The sequence below is a fragment of the Macrotis lagotis genome, chromosome 3 (assembly GCF_037893015.1).
Source record: "Macrotis lagotis isolate mMagLag1 chromosome 3, bilby.v1.9.chrom.fasta, whole genome shotgun sequence".
Taxonomy (NCBI): Eukaryota; Metazoa; Chordata; class Mammalia; order Peramelemorphia; family Peramelidae; genus Macrotis; species Macrotis lagotis.
Window position 1 is genome coordinate 281,346,684 of NC_133660.1, and position 20,111 is coordinate 281,366,794.

Consider the following 20,111-nt stretch of genomic DNA (forward strand, 5'->3'; position numbering starts at 1 on the left):
GAAAATGCCTTGACTATCTTCCAGGCATGTTGACTATAGAGTAATAGAGTCCTCCTTCCTCCTGCTTCAGGAAAAATAAAATAAAAGCTGTAGCATCAGAGGACCATTCCAGCAGATGGCAGTAGCCTACTACCCAAGTCAGAGAATGGAGTAGAGAAGCTAAGGCAAGGAGAGCTATGGAACCAAGCAGGCAAACTACCAGAGGTGAAACCAAGGACTCCAAGGGAGCGGTCACATGGGAAACTGTCCTTCCCTTCCTGAATATTCAGGAAATGTTCCCTTCTCCACGGGGGGGGGGGGGGGGGGGGCGTCTTTGGGGCATTCCATTGAATTCAATTCAGCAAATATTAAGTGCTTACTGCATGCAAAATGCTCCTCTAGGTTCTACACCTTTAATGAATGGGGAACCAAGAAGAAGTCTATGGTTTATTGTGGTTTTTCCCTATCATTTACTTTCCTAATGTACTTCAATGAAGGATTTTGTTACTTGAGTTTTTTGGTTCCTGCCCAGCCTGTTGGTGGAGAATGAACTGGATGGTCCTCAATTCACATTTGCATACCCCAAACTATATCTGGAGAAGAGAGGTCCAGTCGTGTTGGAACTGTACTACAAATTAGATTAAAAAACAAACAACCCAGCCACAGTAACTGAAAAAGTACAGAATCAGAGCAAGACAGAGGCTGAGGTGGAAATAATTTGGAGTATGGAGACGATTGTAAACTCATTGAGTCAACAATGAGGTATGGCATCCTAAAATTTTAATTAGACCCAAAGGACCAATGTTATGTAGGAACTGAGGTAAGAGGGTGTCCCTGAGGTGGTAAGTAGGGGGAGATGTTTGTGTATTTGCTCTTGTTTTATATTAGAACTATAAGGTCCTTTGGAAAAGCTAATTGATCTTCAGAGGTGAACTGTAACTGAGGACTAGTCACTCCTGACTAAGAGGGGGAAGGAGCAAAAGGAAATAGCCAAGTGGGAGCTTGAGCTGGTGGCTCATTAATAGTTGTTGCTCTGTGTAACTTCCCCTCACCCCTTTTGGGGTTTTCTTAGCAGAGATACTGGAGTGATTTGCCATTTCCTCCTCTAGTTCCTCTTATAGAAGGGGAAACTGAGGCAAGCAGGATAAAGTGACTTATCCAGAGACATACATACACCTAGTAAGTGTCTGAGACCACATTTGAATTCCCGAAGCTGAGTCTTTCTGACTAGAGGCTCAGTACTCCATCCACTGCCCTACCTAGCCTAAACCTCTCAGAGTACCCTGGAATCCTGAAGAGAAGCTGTAGCTGGTCTAACTCTGGCCAGAATATGTTTACTCCATGTGGGCCTCATCTAGGCTAAATTTAAGGCCTTCACATTTTTAGGAACTTGTCCTGAAGCATGGTGAACTTTGATACAAATTCTTTTTTCTCTGGCAATTTATAATTGTACAGTTTTTAAAATAGAGTTTTTCCTTACATTTCAGTAAAATGATTCCATCTGAAATGATTTCTGAAACTTTTACTCCTTACTATATTATTGAAATCTATATAATAAGTGTTGATATTGAGACTCATATGAGAAATATGGACCCTTTCCCATTGCTCCTCAACCTTAGTGTATCCTAGGGAGATCACCCGTAATTTATCCTCTATATATTTTGTTTATACATAGTGGTGTGAATGTTTTCTCCCCATTAACCTGGGAGTTCCTTGATAATAGGAATTCTTTTTATTGTCTTTGTATCTTTAGTGACTGGCACTGAACAAGTACAGAATATCTGGGGACTAACTGGTTGTAGCCAGTAGTGGAGAGATGTTTCCTTTTGGAAGTTAAGGTAAACTGAGAGACAAGGTTCTGAGCATTATCAGTTTATTAGTTAGGCCAGCAATAACCAATTGATTGGGTCCCTGACCTCTTTCAAAGAAGAAAGACCCTGAGTGAGGGCTGACAGGGTCTTTTAGACCTGGGTGTGTCTTCCCTCTGATTTGCCATCATTTGGACCTCCCCAGCAAGCATTTTAACGAGGTAGTAGACTAAGAGTTACCTCAGTTACTTCCCAGTGCTTCCTGTTGAGAAATAGGAATAATCCTCAAGTAATAGTATCTGAGTGCTTTGATCTAATCAAAGTGGGTTAATTTTAGTTAAGTGGGTGGTGGCTGAGGTTACGATTTAAATTAAATGCCTGTTGAGTGAGATTAGAAAGGTGCACAAAACCAGGATGTAGATATAAATTAAAATATAATATTGTATGAAACCAGAGTAAAGGGCGAGGTAATTATAAAAACAAGTCACTTAAATCTATTTGCCTTAGTTTCTTCATCTGTAAAATGAGGAGCAGAAGGAAATGGTAAGCCACTTCAGAATCTTTGCCAAGAAAATCCCAAATGGGGTCATAAAAAGTTGGAGAAATGACTCAACAGACCACAAGACAAAAGCTTGAACTTTGGGCAAGTTTCACCAGATTAGGTGACGGGTGAAATTACAAGAATAAGGAGTTTAGACTCACACAGTGTGGGACAGTATTAAACCTATGTGTAAGAAATCCCTGAGTGTTTAGTTTCCACAGGGAGGAGGCTGTAAGTTAAACATATCCATTATAAAGACTGGGGAGCTGGCTAGGTGGCACAGTGGATAGAGCACCAGCCCTGGAGTCAGGAGTACCCGGGTTCAAATTTGACCTCAGACACTTAATAATGACCTAGCTGTGTGGCCTTGGGCAAGCCACTTAACCCCATTGCCTTGCAAAAACTAAAAAAAAAAGACTGGGGTCTGTCTATGGCTATTGAACCTACATTCAGGACTGGGGAGTAAGACAAAAGGGGAGATAAAGAAATTGACCCCAACCAATCACCAAATTGAGAGAAGTCTTCCAATAGACCTAAAGATGCCAGACCTGAGACTAGACCAAGGCCTGCTCCAACTAGTCCTGGGTTGACCTAGGGTCTCTGACCTCTACAAGTCCATTTGTTTAATGAGGTCCATGCATATTATTAGTATACACTTCCCTGTGATGATTTGAGGATCATCAGCATAACACGTACTGTATGACCAGGGTGGGAAAAATATATTAAAGAGTGGTATTAGGTAGGTGTATCAATTAGATTGCACCTCTAATGATTCAGACCAATGGCTGGCTTGGAGGGGAGAAAAAGCATGGATATAAAACTGCCCATTGTCTAAATTTGGGGTTTTTCCCCCCTCTAGGAGAGCTAGCTCTTTCCTGCAGGAAAGTTAGTAAAAGCTATTGAATCACTCCAGGCTAAGTTTTTATAATTATGGGTCATTTATAACAATTGTCAACTTGATTATGTGTTAAAAATAGAAATAAAATTGACTTTCAAATTTCTAATATCGTATTTTCTTGTTGCATTTAAAAAGACCTAGAATGTTTACCTTGTTAAATATCCTTCTAACCTGACAGTCTATAGGGTAAAGATTTTTTTCTTTTTTCTTTTTAAAAAAAAATTTTTTTTAAGTTTTTGCAAGGCAATGGGGTTAAGTGGCTTGCCCAAGGCCACACAGCTAGGCAATTATTAAGTGTCTAAGGCAGGGTAAAGATTTTTTATGTATCTGGAGGCCTTAAGTGATCCATTTATAATCAATTTCTTGCCTATTCTAAGGCTTGTTTGACCTTGTTTACTATTTTCTGTAGTGGAGTCTATTAGGTCTGTTTTGGGTTAAGTATGGAATTCCAATTGCATTGCCCTTCCAATAATAGCAAGGATCCAATGAGGAAAATAATGACTTAAAGAAAATCTGCCTGAACATCAGAGGGGGTTGCCTATACATCATATAAGGGCCCTTAGAAAATTTTGGTGACTAGATAAAAAGACTTAGAAAATGTCCAGATTCCTGTTGAATGACTTTATGGGAAGGAATCATGGAAGAATCTTTGCCTGGGACATTTGGTTGATGGGCTGCCACAGGTCCCCAAACTCTGTGTAGGGAGGTCTTACATGCTCTGGAAATATGGTAGGGACTCAGCTTTCTGAGATAAGAAGCTTCTTTCTTTTTCTTTTTTCTTTTTTCCTTTAGAGTCACTCAATGTAATCTACTCTTATAAATGTGGGCACAGAATTGAGGGATTCAAGGCCTAGTGGAGAAGGAAAAAGCTAGAGTCCTCTATCATCCTCAGGAACTGTTTGCAGTTCTGAAGTATGAGAAATGTAGGGTGATGGTCTTCACAGGGTGTGTGGGGGGGGCCTTAGGGAATCCATTACAAAGGGGGAATGGCCCAGCCAATCACAAGACTGGAAGAGTCTTCTTAATTCCATTCCAGGGATACCAAACCCCAACAGTCAAGAGTGACCTAGAGATCTTGACCTAATGCTACTGAGTTTGCGCAATTAGGTAACTGAATATTAACTCATACACCCCCTGTGACGATTGGGGTTCTTTAGCATGTCATGCCTTGGATGATGTGGGGGGGGGTAATATTAGGGGCATGTCATGGAATGGGCGGACATTTTAGTTTGTAACTCCAACTCTGAGAGCCAATGAACATCCAAGAGGGAGGGCAAAGAGTTTCTGAGGACAATAAATTACCTGACTCCAGAGACTAAGTTGTGCCTCATGCCTAGGAGTGAGGTACCCGTATCTTGTAAGGTGTATCTTGCAAGGTTCGTAAATAAAATGTACAATTTTCTCTCACTCTAGCAGGTTTTTCTTTTTCATTCATTTATAACATGAAGCCTCTTATCTTCTCTGTGAATGAGGGGCCCCTGTTTGAAATCTCTTCAGGGAAATTTCCTCAGGTTCTGAGAAAGCCAGAAAGGATTGAAGCAGGGAAATTATTGGATAGAGGAATATGTTTTATAATGAATCTGTTTCCTCTGGTAGGAGTAGCAAGCTGGTGCAATGGATAGAACACTGGCTCTGGAGTCAGAAGGATTTGAGTTCAAATCTAACTTCAGACACTTGATAGTTACCAGCTGTGTGGTTTTAGGCAAGTCATTTAATCTCATTGTCTTGCAAAAAAAGATCTGTTTCCTCTGTTTTGACTATGTGTCTTCCCCTGCCCCCCATCCCATTGCTAAAGTTATTGAGATGAGGTCAGTGAATTTTTAATAAAGTACTTTGCCCCTCCCTGAAACCCTAGCAACAAAACCATGGATCCCTGTCCTAGTCAGAAAGGACTAAGTATTTGCATTATAGCCCCTCCTCAGTATGACCCTCAAACCTCATCTCTGCTCTCTGAGCTACCTGCCTTCCCACCCATATCTCCCTATATACTCCCTAAAAGCTCACCCCTGCCTCAGTTTCATTGCTTGTCTATTGGTGCAGCTAGCTCATTCATGGGGAAGGTGATTCCCCAGGTAACCTCTCATGCTCCTATACCTTTACTTCATCCTCTCATGGCAGCTTAGGTTGCTTAGGGATCAGTGGCTTCCAACTGCCTTTACTCTTTCTTTGCCTTAGCTTCTGTTTTACTACTCATAGTGTTTGTATGTATATATACCCTAGCAATACTTAAATAAACCTTTTTGTCTCTAAATTTTTTTCTGGGTTAGAGTCTGTCTTTTATGTGAATTCTTTCATGTTCCACCTCAATCTTTAGCTGGCTACATTTTCCCTCATCATCAGGATCAGGTTCTTTCCTAGACTGAAAGTCTATTTTCTTTCTTGTTCTTTTCTTTTTGAAATTTATTTATTTTCTCTTTAAAATTTATTTTCTTTCTTTTTTAAAATTTTCTTGGGCTAAGGCAGGCTATTTGAGCATGAAGACAGCTACCAAGTGGGCAATTATCTTTATTAAATTGTGAAATGTTCTTTGTTTGTTGAATTTGCATAACTTTGTATTTGGGACAAACTATCTTTTTGTTTGTGTGTGTAGGATGCTATGAGACTGGTCACATGGAATGTTTTGAAACTCTACTTGATGGCCCTGGGAAAGAAGTAAAAGGTCAGTGCTTATGCCTCCCCAGAGACTTCAGAAGGGAGCATGCAATGGGGGGTCTAACCCATGTTTTCCCAGCTGATGCAGTCCTCCCATGTTGGGGTGCTGGAAGTCTGCTTCTGGGTGAGTCAGTGTATGAGGAATAGAAATCCCTGGGTGGAGCCAAGATGGTTGTGTGAAGCTAGCATGCTCCCTACAAAAGCTAAATGAAACCTCTGCACTGACATTAAAGCTACAGATTTCACTTTTTTTTTTTTAAAAAGACAAGATCTGGGGTGCCTAGGTGGTGCAGTGGATAGAGCAATGGCCTTGGAGTCAGGAGTACCTGAATTCAAATCTGGTGTCAGACACTTAATAATTACCTAGCTGTGTGGCCTTGGGCAAACCACTTAACCCCATTGCCTTGAAAAATCTAAAAAATAAATAAATAAATAAAATAAAAAAATAAAAAAGACAAGATCCAAAGAAATTTTCAACTGAAGACATGGGAAAAAGGAGAAATAAAGCCCAGATAGGTGGGAGAATGGGAAAGCCAGTGGGAGAGTTTCAGTCGCAGTACAGTCCAGGTCCCAACAACTTGACAACAGCATAGGTCCAGGCAGTTATAAAGCAAGCCAGAAGGGAGAGATCCAACCCCAAACAAAGTCTGAACCCTAAGAACATAGTCAAATGATGGGCCTGGGTTGGGAACAAATCACTGTATAGGCAGAACCTGGACATAAAGGAGGAAACAAACCTCTGCAAAGGCAAGACCTGGACTGGACAGGGAACATCTTGGCCAACGACAAGTCAGGGATCAGACCCCGGTCCCAACATAAAAAGCTTGGGTCTATATTCCCTATACCCCAGGATAAGAGCTCAGACATTTCAAGATGAGCAAAAACTAAAAGAATGCTCACTATAGAAAACTACTTTTCAGGTAAAAATGATAACAGTGCCATATCGGAAGAAGAAATCTGAAAAATTACTCACAGGGAAAGTATCAAAAGAGTCTGTGAATTGGACTCAAATCCAAAAATTCATAGAAGAGCTTAAAAAAGCATTTATAAAGCAAGAAGAGAGGAAGAAGAAAAATGGAAAAAAAGAAATTAGAGTTATGCAGGAAAATTATGGAAAATTGACCAAAGAAATCAACTCCCTTAAATGTAAAAATAACCAATTGTAAAAAGAATGTAATTCTCCAAAAAATAAAATCGACCAACTGGAAAAGGAAACATAAAAGCTAATTGAAGAAGCTAATACCCTAAAAATTAAAAGTGAACAAATGGAAATCAATGAATCTGAGACTAGAAGATTCCATAAATCAAAGTAAAAAGACTGAAAAGAATTGAAGAAAGCACAAAGTACCTTTTAGGAAAAACAAATGACCTGGAAAATAGATTCAGGAGAGATAATTTACAAATCAGTGGACTAGTAGAGCCTAGATCAAAAAAAGAACCTAGAAAACATCTTGAAGGAAATTATAAAGGAAAACTGTCCAAATCTGTTAGACCAAGACGACAAAATAGGCATTAAAAGAATACACAGAACTCCTCCAGAAAGAGACCCCAGGCTGAAAACTCCAAGGATTAGCATAGCCAAATTCCAGCACTCTCAAATAAAGGAGAAAATGCTGCAGCAGTAAAAAGGAAGCAATCTAAATAAAAAGGAAACATAGTCAGGCTCACACAAGGACTTTGAAGGATCAGAGGATTTTGGAATACCATGTTTTGGAGGGCAAAGGACCTGGGATTACAAACCAGAATTTACTGCCCTGCGAAATTCAGCCTATACTATCAGGGTAAAAGATGGATGTTCAACGAAATGAGGACTTCCAAAAGTTCCTGATAAAAAGACCAGAACTGAACAGAGAATTCAATCACCAAGTGCAGGGCTCAAGAGATGCATAAAAAGGTAAATAAAAAAGGGAAGAAAAAAACAAAACCAAACAAAGGTTAGTTAAGACCATCAAATTGTATACAACCCTGTAAGGGAAGATATAACACTTCTAACTTTTGAGAATTGTGTTTCTCTTAGTATAGTTAAAGGGATGAATATAATTGAAGAGACTGAATTTGTAGGATATGTGTATGATTGGTTCTGGTCTCTCCATTGAAGAGGACCAAGATGACATCACTATGCTTGAGAAAAAAATCCCAGATGAAAAGCAGGGGTGTTTACTCTAAACTTGTAGCTGTTTTCTTTGACCTACTTTAATTCTGCTTTGCTAACAAAACTTAGCACTTTCTCTGATGAGGGTATCCTATGCTGGGCAGTCCTGAGTCAATGTCTCCCATACCTTAGAATAAATTGTAAAGTTCTTAAGAAAGACTTCAGAATGTCTCAGTACTTAGAGCATTCTGAGACTCTACAGTTAATTAAATCAGAAGTGATTTTAGTGACAGAGGGTGAGAATTTACCTACAAGGATTGGACTTAATCCATACTCCACTTAACAAGGGTTTAAGTACCTGGGTTGGGAAACTAAATTGGGGGGGGGGGAGTGTAGGAGAGAGAATGCTTTGGGAGGGTACAAACGGTTCATAAAAAGATTTGGCTTTGATGACATTTTGGTTCATGAGGATTGTGTGCCCTTGGAGGGTACCTGAAAAGGGGGTAAGGTATAAATTACTATAATTTGATGAAATTCAAGACTCTTGAGAAGTGTATTTCTAATGAGACAGAAGAGGGGAGGGCACATAGTGACTTGGAGGTTATGCTAATTATCAAACAATCAATCAATCTGTGATTGTGCTTTGACTGGTAGTACTTTGAGCTTTTCAAGCTCAATCAAGCTTTGATGGATGATACATGATTGATGGCACTTGATTGATAAGGAATACCAGGTGAAGAGGCACAAAGATCTACTATATAACAGAGAAAGAAGGGAGGGTGTGAACTCTGAGTAAATCCTATTCAATAGATTTGGCCCAGAGAGGGAAATTCTCACTTGGGTTTAAAAATCTATCCTGCTCTACAGGGAAGGTGGGGGGGGGGGGAGGGAAATAAAAGGGAAGAAAGGACTGATAAAAGGGAAGGTGAAGGTATCAGTGAAAATAAACTAAAAGTTAAATTCTAAAAGAAAAGTTAAAGGGGAAAGAGTAAAACTGGTAAAGAGAAATAAAAGGAAAGGAAAGAGAAAAATATAAATGGGGAAAGATAGCATGGAGGGAGATACATTTTTTTTTTTTGCAAGGCAGTGGGGTTAAGTAGCTTACCCAAGGCTACACAGCTAGGTAATTATTAAGTGTCTGAGGCAGGATTTGAACTCAGGTACTCCTGACTCCAGGGTTGGTGCTCTATCCACGGTGCCACCTAGCCATCCCTAGAATAAGTAATCTTAACTGTAAATGTAAACAGAATGAACTCTCCCATAAAACAGAAGCAGATAGAAGAATGGATTAAATGCCAGAATCCTATAAAAAGTTGTTTACCAGAAACACATTTGAGGCAGAGAGATATGCACAGGGTAAAGGTAAAAGGATGGAGCAAAATATATTATGCTTCAGCTGAAGAAAAGATATCAGGAGTAGTGATTCTGATCTCACATAAAACAAAAGCAGAAACTGATCTCATTAAATAGGATAAGAAAGGAAATTACATCTTCTTAAAAGACACCATAGGTAATGAAGCTTTGGTGTCTTTTAAGAAGATGTAATTTCCTTTCTTATCTTAAACCTGTATACACTGAGTAATATAGCATCCAAATTCTTAGATGAAGAATTGAGTGAATTACAAGGAGACATAGACAGCAAAAATTTAATAACGGGGGACCTCAACTTCCCTCTCTTAGAACTAGATAAATCTAACCACAAACAAGAAAGAAGTTAAGAAGGTGAATAAAATCTTAGAAAACTTAGATATGATAGATCTCTGAGGAAAGCTTAAAAAACAACAACAAAAAAGAATGATGATGAAGACAGCTAAATGGGGATAGAAAAGAATATACCTTTTTCTCTGCAGTACATGGCACCTATACCAAAAACTGACCACTTACTAGGGTATAAAAATCTTATAATCAAATGTGGAAAGGCAGAAATAATAAATGCATACTTTTCAGACCATGATGCAATAAAAATTACAGGTAATTAAGGGTCATGGAAAGATAAAATAAAAATTAATTGGAAATTAGATAACTTAATTTTAAATGAGTGGATCAAATAGCAAATCATAGAAATAATCAATAATTATATTGAAGAAGATGATAGCAATGAGACAACATGCTAAAATTTATGGGATGTAATCAAGGCAGTTTTGAGGGGAAATTTTCTATCTCTTAATGCTTATATGAATAAAATAAAAAAGGAGATCAATGAATTTGTTATGTAACTTAAAAAGCTTGAAAAAATCAAGGGAAATATTAAGAAAATGGAAAATAAGAAAACCATTGGTCTAATAAATAAAACTAAGAGTTGGTTTTATGAAAAATGCCAATAAAATAAACCTTTGGTTAATCTAATTTTTTTTTAAAAACAAAAGAAGATAACCAAATTTCCTATATCAAAAATGAAAAGAATGAACTAACCAGCAATGAGGAGGAATATAAAGAGATAATTCAGAGCTATTTTGCTGAACTGTTTGCCAATAAATTTGATAACCTGAATGAAATGGATGAATATTTACAAAAAAAAACAAATTGCCCAAAATAACAGAGGAGGAAATAAAACACTTAACCCCATTTCAGAAAAAGGAATTGAAGAAATCATCAATAAACTCCCTAAGAAAAAGTTTCCAGGTCCAGATGGATTTACAAGTGAATTCTACCAAGCACTTAAGGAACAATTAATTCCAATTCTACATATACTATTTTAAAAAGTTGGAGGAGTTCTGCCAAATTCCTTTTATGATACCAATATGGTGCTGATACCTAAACCAAGAGGAACCAAAACAGACAAAGAAAATTGCAGACCAATCTCCCTAATGCACATTGATGCAAAAATCTTAAACAAAATTTTAGCAAAGAGATTACACCAAGTTATTAATAGAATATTACACTATGAGGTTTTATAACAGGTAGACAGGGGATAGTTCAATATTAGGAAAACATTCAACATAATTGAACATATCAATAGCAAAAGCAACAGAAATCATATGATTATCTCAATAAAGGCTGAAAAAGTCTGATAAAATATGACATTCATTCCTATTAAAAACACTAGGAAAGTATGGGAATAAATGGAGTTTTACTTAGAATAATAAGTGATGTCTATCTAAAACCATCACAAATATTATATGTAATGGGGCTAAACTCAAAGCATTTCCAGTAAGTCAGAGGTGAAACAAGGATACCCATTATCACCATTGCCATTAGAAATGTTAGCTTTAGCAATAACAGAAGAAAAAGAAATTGAAGGAATCATAACTGACAATGAGGAAGCAAAACTTTCACTCTTTGCAGATGATATGATGGTATACTTAGAGAACCCAAGAAAATCATCTAAAAAACTACTTGAAACAATTAACAAATTCATCAAAGTAGCAGGATACAAAATAAACTCACATAAATCATTAGTATTTTTATATATGAACAGCCAAGACCAAGAGATAGAGAAATTCTATTTAAAATAACTTCATATAATATTAAATACTTGAGAATCTACCTCCCAAGGCAAAGTCAGAAGCTGTATGAGCACAATTACAAAACACTTCCCACTCAAATAAAGTCAGAGCTGAACAATTGGAAAAATTTCAAATGCTCATGGTTAGTCAAGCTAATATAATAAATATGGCAATTCTACCCAAATTAAATTATTTATTCAGTGCCATACCAATCAAAAGAAATAGTAGTAAATGACTACAGGAATCTAATGTTTGACAAACCCAAAGACATCAGCTTCTTGGATAAGAACTCACTATTTGACAAAAATTGTTGGGAAAACTAGAAAATAATATGGCAAAAACTAGGCATAGATCTACATCTCACACCCTTTCCCAAAATAAAGTCAAAATGGGTACTAGATTTAGACATAAAGTGCTATACCATAGATCAATTAACATATCAAGAAATATTCTATTTGTCAGATTTATGGAAAGGGAAGAAATTTATGACCAAACAAGAAGTAGATGCATTATAAATTACAAAATGTATGATTTTGACTATATTAAATTAAAAAGGGGTTGCACTAATAAAACCAATGCTGTCAAGCAAGATTACAAGGGAAACAGAAAGCTAGGAGACAATTTTCACAGGTAGGGTTTCTGATAAAGGTCTCATTTCTAAAATATATAGAGAATTGCATCAAATTCATAAATTACAAGTCATTCCCCAATTGAGAAATGATCAAGGGATATGAATAGACAGTTTTCAAATGAAGAAATTAAAGCTCCAAAAGAAAAAATGGTCCAAATCATTATTGATTAGAGAAATGCAAATTAAAACAACAATGAGGTATCACCTCACGCCTATTAGATTGGCTAAGATATGACAAAAAGGGAAAATTATTAATGTAGGAGAAGTTGTGGGAAAATTGGGACATTTAATGCATTGCTGGTGGAGCTGTAAACTGATCTAACCATCCTGGGTTTGGGGGGCATTGTTTTTGCTTGTTTGAATTTTTGGGGTTTTTTTTGTCGAGGCAGTGGGGTTAAGTGGCTTGCCCAAGGCCACACAGCTAGGTCATCATTAAGTGTCTGAGGTCGGATTTGAACTCAGGTCCTCCTGACTCCAGGGCTGGTACCCTATCCACTGCGCCACCTAGCTGCCTCACCTCTGTCCATTCTTTTTTTTTGTTGTTGTTGTTGAGAATGAAAGTATTTTAATTACACAACACAAGGAATAGATTGATTACAATAACATCCAATACAGCAACTAATGCATTAAAGACAATGGGTTAGTAATACTATGATCAAAGTAGAAGTAAAAGATAAAGATAACATCACCAATTCGGGGGAGCACCAACTCTGAACAGTCTGTGGCTGGGGGGATCCCAGTTCTTTTCCATCCTTTCTGTTAAGTCCCGGTTTGGGAAAGAAAGGAAGAAAGAAAGAAAGAGAGAAAGAGAGAGAGAGAGAGAAAGAAAAGAAAGAGAGAAAGAAAAGCCCCAGGCAGAATCAACTCTCCATGGGTGATTCCCGCCAATGCTTGGAGCCTCAGAGTATTTATCAGTGGAGCACAAAGAAGGCTAGTTGCTAATTTAGTTGGGAGGGATTCCCTTAGTTGGGAGGGAGTTCCTTTAACAGTAATATGAGAACAAAGAAGGCTAGATGCTAATTTAGTTAGGAGGGATTCCTGAGTTCCTTTGACAGAAATATGGGGAAAGCCTACAAGTCTAGCAGTTTGAAGGCTTCAAGGAAATGCCATAGGGGGCCGGAAGATTTTACTTTGAATAAGGTCAATACTGTGAGAATAGCCAGTTCTCCCCAGTACTACCTGTGTATTCCAAGGAGTGGCTGGCTCCTGGAGTCTTTGGGATGTGGCCAAATCACCTATGGAATGTCTGGGGGGGAAGGTAAATTTGTGAGGAAGGCACATCCTCATACAGGCTCCAGAGAACTTACTTATAAGAAAACTTCATTTTCTTATTCATTTGGCCTTAAAAGAGATGTATGAAGGAGTATGAAGGAGTAAACTTATTACAAATTTGTTTATAAAAATTACAAATGCATAATAATAACAAGAAAATCATTAACAACAATATAAGAATAGCTAAACTGTTAAAATATCGAGTAGCAGTTGCTGATTTAAACAGGCAATCATACCAATGGTGATTAGTATCAGAAGTTACTAAATGAGAGACCTCGACTAAATGTCCTGCAGCTATGTGAGTCTGTATTCGATGTTCATTCAAAGCGTGCTGATTAGACACCAACAGCTTCTTTAGGACATAAGATTGATTAAGAAAGCAATTAAAGGTTGTAGAGATAAAGAAGTATGGGGAAGAGGTAACAATTTGGGTACCCAAGTCAAATTCTTAACAACATCTGTATCAGGGGAAAAGTAAAAATCATCACCCTGCCAGTGTAAAAAAAAAGAGATGTTAGTAAAACATCCAGAAAAGGGAGGTTTCTGAGCGACAGAAGCTAAATCAATACTATTATTAGAGGTTAAACAAATGTGTTGAGAAGATACTTCATATAACATTGAAAAGTTAGAAAGAGGATAGACAGTGAAGTCACAAAGGTTAGAGGAGTGTGAGAGAAGGCAGGGCTCCAACCGCCTATTCATCATCTCACACAGGATGCCTTTGTTAGTGAAAGTACAGTCCTGTAAAGTATAAGTTACATTGTCTTGATCTATATAGTTACTATTTATACATGGTAAAGCAAAATAATCATGTAACACAAAAGGAATCACATGGAATTGACACATCATTTTCCATATATGAACTTGATAATAATACTACAGTCCCACTACACCAAAGGGAGGTACACTGAGCTTGTTCAGGCTTGATCTGTTTCCAATAATTTGCCATATAGGGTAATGCTACATCCCAAATGTTAGTATCTCCTTCTTGTAATAACCTTTGAGCATTGTCTTTTTGTATTAAAGTGTACATGTTTTGCAAAGAACATTTGGTCCAACTAAACAGGGCACTTATATTAGCATTAATCCATATATTAGCTAGAATGCTATCATTAAAAACTTGTAAGAATTGGCCTTGGTATTTTAAAGTATTTTGGTGTGGCAGGATCATCGTGGGCAATCAATTAGCATTAATTGTCAAAGTTTGAGATACATCCTGCCCAGCACTGCACAGTCTGCTGGCCAAGGTCTCAAGATCTGTAGAATTTACTATACCCAAACCTGTTCCTGCCCCGCCAAGTAGGGTGTCATACCAGGTTCTTTTAAATCTAGTACAGGGCAATAAAGGTGGAAAGGACACATTATAATGAAGTACAATTTTGTGCTGAGCAATAGAGGTATTAATACATAATTTTGGTGATGGAGCAGCGAGATGGTGGCTCAGGCTGCCCTGGGGCTTGCATGGTGGCGCCTCTGGCAGAGTCCAGGAATCTTTTCTCTAAACCATCCTAAGAACATTACAGCAAAGAGATGGTTTTCTTCTCCACACCCACATGAAATGGGTGCAGTTTTCATGCTTGCATATGGATGTCAGGACTGATATAGGTAAACCTAAGATCTCCATTTCTGATGAACCAGACACATTATATAAACACCTCTCAGTTTTAGTAAACGGCCATGATAGAGCTGTGTTAGATAGTTATGAATACTTTGCTGTACTTGCTGCTAAAGAGCTTGGTATCTCCATTAAAAAGGTACATGAACCTCCAAGGAAAATAGAATGTCTTACTCTTCTCAAATCAGTACATATTTTCAAGAAGCACAGAGTTCAGTATGAAATGAGAACATATTACAGATGTTTAGAGTTACAACATTTAACTGGAAGCACAGCAGATGTTTATTTGGAATATATTCAATGAAACTTACCTGAAGGTGTTGCCATGGAAGTAACAAAGACCAGATTAGAACAGTTACCAGAACACATCAAAGAACCTCTTTGGGAAATGGTGGGAAAGGAAGAAAAAGCAAGCAAAGCATAAAGATAATCTTCTTACATCTGGTTTTCAAATGGAAATATCTGTATATCCTTGTCATGAATGATTACTCTCAGCAGAATTTCTTTAAAATCTCCTTTACGGGGCGGCTAGGTGGCGTAGTGGATAAAGCACCGGCCTTGGAGTCAGGAGTACCTGGGTTCAAATCCCGTCTCAGACACTTAATAATTACCTAGCTGTGTGGCCTTGGGCAAGCCACTTAACCCCATTTGCCTTGCAAAAAAACCTAAAAAAAAAATAAAATAAAATAAAATCTCCTTTACCTGTTTGTCTCTTGTATCAAGAAATTTAACTTTGGTGGAGTAAACTACAGTGTAAAGGGGAGCTTTTAAAGTTGTTTATTATTTCAAGTCCTACTTTTAGGACATATGAGCAAATTTTTATACTATTGCATGACAAAAGAATTATGTTAAGATTTGTACACACAGGTATTAATTTGATAGCACTGATTGACATTTGAATGAAATTTGTTCATTTAAAAATCAGTATATTTTTTTCCTTTTTTTTTAAGATTTTATTTGAGTTTTGAGTTTTACAATTTTTCTCCTCCCAATCTTACTCCCCCCCCCCCCATGGAGAGCAATCTGTCAGTCTTTATTTTGTTTCCCTGTTGTACATTGATCCAAATTGAGTGTGATGAGAGAGAAATCACATCTTTAAGGAAGAAACAAAAAGTATAAGAGATAAAAAAGATCAGACAATAAGATATGTTTTTTTTTTTCTAATTTAAAGGGAATAATCCTTGAAATTTGTTCAAGCTCCACTGCTTTTTGTCTGGATGCAGATGGTATTCTTTATTGCAGACAGCCCAAAATTGTCCCTGGTTGTTGCACTGATGGAACGAGCAAGTCCATCAGGGTTGAGCATCACCCCCATGTTGCTGATAGGGTGTACAGTGTTTTGATCATTTTAACTGTGAAACATTGCCATTTTTGATAGGAACTATCTAGAATTATAACTTCAGGAATGTCTTACTGAGCTCCAGAGTGGGAAATGTCTTGCCTGAGATCCCACAGGCAGTTAGTGGCAAATCATTGAGGTGTCATGACTGCAATCCAGTTTTCTTTCTGTGCTATAATTTATTATTTTAATCCTATTTTACTTTGGTATCCTGTTAACATATTGACAGGCTTTTCAACTTTGTAAGTTTGTTTCAGACTCAATCCTTTAAAAGTAGGAGTTAGTTTAAGTTAATATAACATATTTGTGAAGTTCTTCAGGGCTTAGGGGTAAAAATGTGTTCATTGATTTTGACATTACTTGCAGTAAAGTTGATATTTTACTTTATATCTCAAATTCCAAACTGTTTTTCTACATGGGCTACATATACGCCAGGAGACTTGTGAGTTCACAAGAAAGCAGAAATTGTATTCGTTCCCTTAGTTATTAAACATTAAACATATACCTGCTCTCCTAGGTGCTATGGAAGATTTAAAATAAAGAAGAAAGTGTGGTTTTTATATATTACCTTTGGTTTCTACATTAATTATATTCAGTATTACAGTGTTTGTGTATATCAAAATCATTTCCCCTTCTCAATGCAAAAAAAAAATGTTTAAGTTTTGTAAGTGGTTCACTTTGGAGATAAGTTTGCTTTTCTATTCATTAAACAAATATTTGTTGGACATTTGTTGTGATAGATACTGGGTTAGATGTGTGAAAGGATAATGATATAAAGACCCAAGCCACTATTCAGAGAAATTGCAGCCTTGTAATTATAACAGTTACAACATGCATTTTGTTTTGTATATCACTGTATCTTGTATCTTAGACATGTCAGTCATACAAATAGAATTACAATATATGAAAAAGCTAAACACACAAAAAAAATACATAATTTTGGGACACGAACAACAGATGGAGGATGATCGGTGGGTGGTGTTTTGGGCAATAATAATGAATAATGTACTGAAGCATCGCGATTGGTTATTACAGAAGCATTGACACAAAACAAATATTGATTATTAAGGGGAATAGTTATACTAAGGGTGGAGTTATTTATATTCCATGTAGTACAATTTTCAGTTAATCTTTGTCTTATTACTTTATCCCGTAATGTTGGGAGCGTAAAGTGGAGAGGAGTAATACAACACGAGATATTAACCAATGAAGAGATAAGAATAGTTATAGGAGAGGGTCCTGCTAGGAGGGCAGACATAGGTAATGGGGCTCTATAAAATTTAGCATCAGTAGTAGACCAATTAGCAATAGTCCAATTAGCAATATTACATTCGCTGTATGCAGGACAGATGAAATCTCCTTGTTGTCTAGATTTAGTGGCATATTTCCATGTCAACCGGATCTGGATTCCTGAATTTGCTAGTTGAGCTCCCGGAGTCCAAGTCTGTGCTTCAGTATAAAGCCAGAAGCCTATGAGACACTGTAAGATGCAAGAGCGCCAAGATGACCTGTAGTAATGTGGATCCATTTTCCCAGCGTCAAATCATCCCTATTCTCCAGGGGCATCATTTGCAGGGATTTTTCTTCTGCTTTTAAGAATTCATCAGCTTGGGCATTATACTCATGTTCCAGAGTGTCCACACTGGCATGGGTATCAATTCAGGGGAGCACCAACTCTGAACAGTCTGTGGCTGGGGGGAATCCCAAGTTCTTTTCCATCCTTTCTGTTAAGTCCCGGTTTGGGAAAGAAAGGAGAGAAAGAAAGAGAGAAAGAGAGAGAGAGAGAGAGAGAGAGAGAGAGAGAGAGAGAGAGAGAGAGAGAGAGAGAGAGAAAAGAAAGAAAAGCCTCAGACAGAATCAACTCCATGGGTGAGATTCCCTACCCCTGTCCATTCTTTTTTTTTTAGGTTTTTTTTTTTTTTTGCAAGGCAAATGGGGTTAAGTGGCTTGCCCAAGGCCACACAGCTAGGTAATTATTAAGTGTCTGAGACCAGATTTGAACCCAGGTACTCCTGACTCCAAGGCCAGTGCTTTATCCACTAAGCCACCTAGCCGCCCCCTACCCCTGTTCATTCTTGAAGAGAACCATGACATCAATGTCTCCTACGTTCCTCAGTCAAATCCAAAGTTCTTCAGAGAGACCTTGATGGTGTCATTGTATCATTTCTGATCATGACAAGAGTTCTTGCCTTGGGACAGTCTGTCATTAAATGAGTCTTAAGCAATCATGTGTTTAGCATCCATACAAATGTGACCAGCCCATTGGAATTGCACCCTGCAAGAGAGGTGGAGCTCTTGGAAGTTCAGCTCAATAAGGACCTCCATGTCTAGTACCTTCTTCTGTTGGGTCAGCTTCAGAATTTCCTAAGTTAATTTAAAAGGGAAGAGATTCAGTTTCTTGCCATGATCTGGTGTAGAGTCCAGGCTTTACAGACATCCAACAATGAGGTTAGCAAAATGACTCTGTAGATCTTGGTAGTCAATCTAATACCTCTTCTCTCCCACGTGGTCCTTTTTTTTTTTTTTTAACTTAAATTGATATTTTATTTTATTTTTCCAGTTACATGCTATGGTAGTTTTTCAACATTCATCCATTTGCAAATTTAGAAGTTACACATTTTTCTACCAATCTCCCTTCCCTTCCCCCTCTCCCTGGTGATGAACAGTCTGGTAATAGTTATACATGTAAATTTACGTTTAATATATGTACATATTAGCCATTTTGGGGAAGAAGAATTAGGACTAAGGGGAAAGAAAGAAAACCATGAGATAGGAAGGCAAACTATAAGACAAGTTTTTAAAACGTGAATGTAGTATACATTCAGAGTCTGTGGTTTTCTTTTTGTTTTGCCTCTGGATGTGGATGGCATTGTCTATAACAGATCTCCCGGAGTTGTCCTTGATCTCTGAAATGCTGAGAAGAACCTCACTCAATTCACAATGTTGCTGATACACTTTCCTTTGAAACCTCCCAAACACTGAGCTAGCTCTGGCATTATCTATATGGACATCCTAGAAAGTGTGCTGGTGAGGTAAGTGTTTAGTGGGGACTAGCATCTCTGGGGTAAGGGGTGCTGAGCCCTTTTCGGGGCTGCTCATTCACCTTTGACATTCATCTGTCACACAAATTTCATCTGTGCCTCCAAGAAGTTGTAGCATGGGCAGCAACCACACCCCAGGAAAACCATTTTGGCAGACAGGCTAAACTAGGCTGAGGGTAACCTTGGGGTCTCAAACTCATTGATGAATTAGGGGGGTATCTACTCCATGTATCTGAAGATTTTCTCTGGTGAAATGGGTGGATGAGAACCAACAGACATGATGAGGAGCAAAGCTTAGAGCTACTTCAGATCTAATTTATGCATGAGTCATAAGATAGCACTCATAGCATTTTATGAAATTGTGAATGCTGTGAAGATATAAGGCAATTTATATGAGGAGGGTATTAGCATGTGTGTGTGGGGGGGGTTCAGGAAAAAAAACTTGAAGGAGACCACCCTGGAGCTGAGCTGAGAAGGACATCTGGGATTCCAAGAGGAGGAGCATTCCCAGCATGGAGATCAGCTGATACAAAGTGTGGGGATGGGAAAGGGAGCTTGTGACAGAGTTGGGAAGTTGTGGTCTACAGCTGAATTGTACATAAATGCTATAAATGACTCGAGAATACTTAGTCCAGAGTGACTAAAACAGTTTTTAGTAAGACATTTAATAAATGGCACACTTCTCTCAAGGGGAGATAGGCCCTGAAATATGGAACTGCTAAGTATTAAATGCACTTTGAAAGATGTTGTTGGGGTGGCTAGGTGGTGCAGTAGATAGAGCATGGGCCCTGGAGTCA

General features: G+C 37.9%; 1 long non-coding RNA gene and 1 pseudogene across 1 annotated transcript in view; both read left to right on the plus strand.

Annotated features, from left to right (window-relative positions):
• LOC141516616 (uncharacterized) overlaps positions 1–20,111 on the plus strand; it is a 31,389-nt gene continuing 11,278 nt past the window's right edge. The window contains exons 1-3 of the long non-coding RNA XR_012476767.1: positions 1–204; positions 5,817–5,885; positions 19,156–19,305. This is a non-coding gene — a long non-coding RNA (uncharacterized LOC141516616). The remainder of the gene's footprint in view (positions 205–5,816; positions 5,886–19,155; positions 19,306–20,111) is intronic.
• On the plus strand, positions 14,052–15,473 carry LOC141516615 (small ribosomal subunit protein uS10m pseudogene; annotated as a pseudogene).